This window comes from Artibeus jamaicensis, unplaced genomic scaffold (genome assembly GCF_021234435.1).
Source record: "Artibeus jamaicensis isolate MK-2021 breed Jamaican fruit bat unplaced genomic scaffold, CSHL_Jam_final contig_685, whole genome shotgun sequence".
Taxonomy (NCBI): domain Eukaryota; kingdom Metazoa; phylum Chordata; class Mammalia; order Chiroptera; family Phyllostomidae; genus Artibeus; species Artibeus jamaicensis.
In genome coordinates, this window is record NW_026521924.1 from 22,409,832 (window position 1) to 22,416,541 (window position 6,710).

A 6,710-nucleotide genomic window follows, 5' to 3' on the forward strand; every position below is an offset into this window, starting at 1 on the left:
CAGAAATAGTGACCTGGCTGGGCAGGTGGTAGCAAAGCATCATTTTTTAATCTCTCCCAATTTCCACATAAAAATAAGCTGGTAAAATGAGAAGAAGCAAAACCACAGACATTTGCTTCAAAATTAGGCAACACAGCCCTGACCGATGTGACTCAGCCGGTTGGGTGTCATCCCACAAAGCAAAAGCCTTGCCGGTTCAATTTCCAGATGCAACAGAAATCAGGAGGGGTCTTGCCCCGTCCCATAGTCCCATAGCCGGTGAGGTCACGAGTCCTGGGAAGAACTGAGGGGCTGGAGCACTCCAGCCTGGCAGCCTCTCCACACGGACCTGGCTGGGCTCCCTTCCAGGACAGCGCCCCCTACTGACTAAGGAGGAACTGCTTGGAGCTGGAGCGGGGTCAGAATGGGGGAGGCCGGTCAAGCCAATCAAGTGGAAGGAGGGAGAAGATCCAAATCAAAGTGGCAGGAGGAGGGGGAGTCGGCAGTCAGAAGACAGGCCACCACGTTGGTGCGAACCTCAGGAAAACAAGGGGAGAGAGCGCTTATGAGGCTGGAAAAGCCTTCCCAGACAGGTAACTCCAGCAACAGTAACTTCACACAAAAACCAGCCGCCGAGAAGTCTTCAAGTCAAATCCCATAGAGCAGGGGTGTCGAACTCATATTCACTGGGGGCCACATCAGCCTTGCGGTTGCCTTCCAAAGGCCGCATGTAATTTCAACTCCTTAACAGCTAAGGAGTCATTACATTTATTTATACAGTCCTAAAATCATTTCGGCCCTTCAAAGGCAACCGCGAGGCTGATGTGGCCCCTGGTGAAAATGAGTTTGACACACCTCTGGTCTACGACAGCAGAAAAGTCAACAGGCCAAGCAGCTGGGTCCTTCAACACACAGCTAGTGAGGAAAGAAAGGGCCGAGGGGGCCTATTGGTTAAAAGTGACTTTAAAGAGGTGTCTTTTTTTTTTTTTTAAGGAGCAAGTCTAAACCATAGTCGCTAGAGATACCTGCTTAGGTGATAAAGTGTTGCTAGAAAATGATTACAGTCGATTGCTGGGGCGGCGAGAGGGCTCAGATTGGAATGGGGCGCTTGCAGAAAGCTGGGGCGAGGCGTGCTGGGCAAGGTCTGTTTTATTAACTCCGGTCATGGTTACAAAAGTGGTTTGCCTTAAGATAGCTCATTAAAACACCCATTCGTCTCATGTGGTTTTCCGTTTCTGGTCACTTTGTAGCCAAGGTTTAAAAAATAAAAGGCTGAGATGACTGAATGGGTGAACAGCCCTGCTAGATCTCGCTTGGTCTCTTCTGACAGATGGGAAAGGGAAAGCTCAGAGAGAAAAGCAGTTCACCCGAGGCCACACAGCTGCTGAGCTGCCCAGCTGGGCTCAAAACCAGAGTGAGGCTCATCTGGTCATTTGACGGTTGCTGACACCTGCTGAGTTGATTGCAAACAGCTGAGATAAAACAGCCTGGCTTAGACCCACCTGCCCGGCCGGGGCATGGGGGTGGGGCGTGTGTCAGAGGCGTTTCTCGGTCTCGGTACCCAGCTGAGTTCAGCTGCAGCGGGGCCCCGGGCCCTTGTGCAGGGCGGGTATGGTGCTCTCAGAAGCTGTGCCCACACCCTCGTCCCCGACTCTGGACACGGAAATTCATTTGATGAAGTTTCACTTTTGTTTCTCGACACCTCCCATATTGTTCCGGAGGGAGGATCTGGGAAAGGGTCCTGTTCGGAGACTAAGAGGTCAGTTGACATCCACCTTGCAACCCCACCTGGGTTTGGGGGCACCAATGAGTTGGGCAAATGGGGAGAAGGCGAAACTGCGCCATCAGCCCTGCAGGCCGGGGCCCCTCTCTTACCTGCTGGGGTCTCTGGTATCCCCTCATCAAGAATTTGATCTCATAGAAAGCAGGGGCCCAATCCATGTTTATTAAATGAATGAATGAATTCTATATAGTGCTATATTTCACACAGAGTCCAAGGCTCCAACAATACTTTTAAAATATGTCATCTTCCACTCTAACACAGGAGTCATACTAATGTCTGCCCCTGGGGCACTAGGAGGATCGAACCCATTAATGAGTGTAACACCCTTAGACTAGTGTCTGGCACACCCTGCACCCTGAGTGAGTTATTCCTGGAAACTGAGAGAAGTTTGTCCAAAGTTAGGACTCAGTCAGTGTGGGATCAGGGGTCAGTCTGAGGTCAGGGTCAGAGGTCAGGCAGTGGAGAGAGCTAGTTTAGCGTAAGGTTAGGATGAGAGGACCAATTTGTGGCCAGTCCGCAGTCAGATATTTAAATCAACCCTCTGTTTGTTACTGTATTCCTGCATTGTTCCAGAAGGCAGATTTTAGTAATACCAACTGCAGAAACCAAAGAGGCAGATGGCACCCCGGGACCTCTCGGCACAGAGCCACCATTAAGGGACCAAGTTCCAGGGTCTGATGGCCACTCTGAGGCTCACGCTGACGGCCCAGGTGCGAGCAGAGCCAGCCTCACAGGGTCCTGGTGAGAATGTCGTGATCGAACCCACTAAATGTTGGCTGTTGTCACAGGACACGGGGCTGAGGTGGACCCACGGGGCTGTTCGGGACGTGCAGAGAGCGGTGGGCACCAGCATTCTCTCCACGGCCCAATCGGCACTCCCTTTCCCCGTGAGCAGAACCAGGGACGTGGGGGTTCGGGGGCATCAGGCTGGGGTGGCTGGACCCACTCCACTGGGGCTGCCTGACCGGCAGCTCCCAGGAACCTGAAATCCACTGGCTCCGACCCCCGTCCTCAGGACGTGTCTGACGGGCTCTGCCAGCCCAGCCCCAGCCCCCCGACACCTCTTTTCTTCCTGTTGCTGAATATGTTTGCCGGGTGAGGGAAAGTCCACAAGGCCTGTTTCAAATGAGGAATGTGTGTGTGTGTGTGTGTGTGTGTGTGTGTGTGTGTGTGTGTGTGTGTGTGTTGGGGGCTGTGTTAAATTCCTGTTGTTGCTGTAACAACAGAACCACTTCAGCAATGCATGGTATCTTATAGGTCGGGGTCAGCAGAGCTGTGCTCCTTCCAGAGGCTCCAAGGCAGAGTCTGTCCCCTGCCTCTTCCGGTGTCTAGTGTCCGCCTGCCTTCCAGGGCTCCTGACCCTTGTCCGTCAGCAACTGGGTCACAAGACTCTGCTGCTCCTTTTTCTTTTAGATTCAATTTCATTAGTTTCCAACATGATTTTATTGCTTTCTTTCTTCTATTCACTCTGAATTTGTGTGTTTTTTAGTTCCTTAAGTTGTAAGGTGAGGTTGTTTATGAGAAACTGGTTTTTTTTTTTTTTTTTTGCTTTTTGAGACAGGCCAGTATTGCTATGAATTTCTCTCTCAGAGCTCCTTTTGCTGCATCCCATAGATTTGGTGTTGTTGCATCTCCTTTTCTTGCTGATTTTGAGAGAGAAGAAGGAAGAGAAAGAGAGAGAGAACCACTGATTTGTTTTTCCACTTATTTACACATTCATTGGTTGATTCTTGTAGGTGCCCTGACCTGGGATCAAACCTGCAACCTTGACATGTCAGGACAACACTCTACCCAACTGAGCTACCCATCCAGGGCTGATGACTCTGCTTCTTATCACCCTATCTCTTTCTCTGACTCCGCCCCTGCTTCTCTCTTATCAGGACATTGGACCCACACTGATAATCCAGAATAATCTTCCCGTCTCAAGAGCCTTAACCTCACCAAATCTGGAAAGTCCCTTTTGCATGTGAGGGAACGAACTCAGGGTTCCTGGGATTAAAATGCAGACACCCCTGGGAGACCTGGTGCTGCCCAGCACGGGGGCCTGGCCTTGTAAACTCCCCGGTGCTGTGAGCGCCCTGCCCTCTGCTCCGCTGAGAGAAGAGCTCGTGAACCTGGGAAACAGCCCCGCCTCTCAGGACATAAAGACAAGAAGTAAAGCATCCCTTTCATTCCTTCTAACGTGTGCACAGGACATCATGCCCATCTCCCTGTGGTCCCAAGGGGCAGTGACCAGGATAAAGCTTGGCCTGCTGGGGGTAATGCAGGTTGTTAAAGACTTTGCTGGACCTTGTTACTCACTTAGGATTAAAAAGACCATTTTTTTAATCCACTGAGGTGGCCAGAGGATGCAATGGCCACCAGCTCTGCAGAACTTATTAAACAGACCGAAGGAGAAAAGCAATGGTGTCCTCGGGGACCCAGATCCATGTCCCCCACCCGGCCCTGCTTTATTTGAATATCTGGCTCGGGGTCCGGACTCCCGGCCACGGAGACCGTGCAGGAAGGACAAGGCAAAGCAACTCAGGAAACCTTCCCACCCCCAATCCATGGAAGCCTCCACAGCTAGTATTCCTCTAAAAAAAAGGGTTCTTTTAGCTGAAAGTCATAAATCTCCTCTTGTCTAACTGACAGGTTGATTGTTGCCTTTGATTGCAGGAGACACAATACATAGGGAGCAGTCAGCCTTCACAGTGGAAAGGGGAAGTCAGTCAAATACCAAGATCAGAACCTGATCTGTCAATCATCGGGCAGGAGAGCCAAGGGGGCAGCGTGTTGGGGGACAGAGAGCCTGTCAGGGACCTCACAAGCCCAGATTGTCCAGGAGCTGTCCTGTCCCCACCTGGAGTCTTTGCATGTCTCTGTTGCAACAGACTGGGCCGACTCCCTGCATTTAACTCTCAAAGGTGCCCTGTTTCTCGTTTTCATGTTCCTGAGGTGGCCACCTTACTGCAACCCCCAAAAAACTGACAATTCAAGAGTAAAAGTTTTAAAAAAAAGAAGGTGAAGAAATAGGGACAAGATTGAAACGGGAGAAGGAAAGCCAAGGGCAACCAGGAGTGATATTAGTGTAGGCAACACAGCTTCACAGAGTCCGAGGCACATGGGCCACAAACCTACCTCTGCGCTCCCCGGTAGCCATTGCAAAAAGGGAAACAGTGTCCACCACATGATTCATAAGGCCTGCCAGGTAAAAGCAAAACCATTCCTTCCCCACAAGGAAAACATCAGTTCCTGTTAGTAAAATGTGGAAGGAATTATTCTGGGGTTCTCATGGAGAGCCACTGTGGGCAGAAGAAATAGACCAGTCCTCAGCAAGATCCTCACAGTGACTCCCACAGCTGGCTTTCGGGGGCTGTATCCTACGACTGTTCCCGATGAAGGCCCAAAGCTTGTCACTGAAGCCCAGTTTGGTAAAAACAGCTCCCTCCTGGTGAGTCCTCTGTGGCTAAGTGCTGCAGAAGGACCCGCTCAGGTGAGGGTTACCATGGATAAGAAGGCGGGTGATCAAAGTCATCCTTTATGAGTTTTGGGGTTTGGGAGATGTATACATTTCTGCCTCTGTGCTTCCTGCAAGTTGGCAGCTGGATCCAGAGACTTGATCAAAGTCGAGTTCAACTCCTTTGCACAGATTCTCCATGAGCTGGTGGAAACACTAGACACCAGTGAACACTGGACACCAGTGAGTGTGAACTGTCCATAACTACACATGGAAGTATGGATAAATTTCACCAACACAGTGCAAAAGAAACCCGACACCAGAAGGTATGCACCGTATGATGTAAAATGAATAGAAGCAGACAAAACTAATATATTCTGCTAAGCAGTCAGGATAGCAGTTAACCTTCGAGGTTATGACCGTAAGAAAGAGTGAATGGGCCCTGAGTGCTGTGGCTCAGTTCATTGGGTGTCATCCCACAAATGAAAAGGTCACCAGTTCAATTCCCAGTCAGGGTAAATGCCTGGGTTTCGGGTCAGGGTGCTCACCCTGGTCGGGGTGTGGGTGAGAGGCAACCAATCAATGTTTCTCTCTCACATCCATGTCTCTCTCCCTCTCTGTCTCCCTCCCTTCCCCTCTCTCTAAAAATCTATAAATATTTTTTTAATAAAAAGAAAGTGTGGGAGGGCTTCTGGGGCGCTGGACATGAGTGTTGATGGTGTGATGTGCTCAGTTTGTGGGAAGTCTGGTGATACAGGCGCTTTTCTTGATGTGTGCTGCATTTGAATACAAAGGTTTTGAAACTGGTGTCGGGTCACTGTGATGCAGATTTTAAATTAGGCTGCTGTCTGAGGAGGCAGGACCTCGGTCTGTGACCGGAACTGGAGCTTATTCTAGGGCTGAAATCTGGGCTCAGCCAAGATCAGGGTCCGTGTGGACCCATCTGTGACATGAGGGTTATTGCAGTTTGACCACTGCCATTCCAGGGTCTGGCCACTTGATGTCTCCACTCAACAAATTGCTAAGCGAGGAACTGCCTGGACCATCCAAGGCCCTGCACTGGGAGAGGTGGGAGCTCACAGCTCACAGCCTGGGAAACTCCAGGACTGAAACTGAGTGGAGCAGAGCTGGCCAGTCTGGGTTTCAGGGTCCAGGCTCCGTGGTACAGTGGGCAGCAGAGGGGACCACAGAAGCAAGGCCAGCTCAGAAGCCCTCGGCCTTGGCCCCTATCTCAGTCAGCATTATTTTATTCATTCATCTTCATTCATTCATCCATTCATCCACTCACTATTTAATGAGCTCCTGCTCTGGGCTGGAAATTGAGGATTCAAGGGCGGCAAACGGGCCAGAGTCCCCATCTTCATGAGGCTCGAGTCATAGTCCCACCTCCTCGGTTCTCTCTACGCCCGCCCCCAGGCCTGCCATCCTCAGTGCCCTGCAAGCCCAGAAGAACCTCCAACATTCAAATCTACCTCCCAACCTCAGGCAAGACCCCCTTTTCCTTGTTTC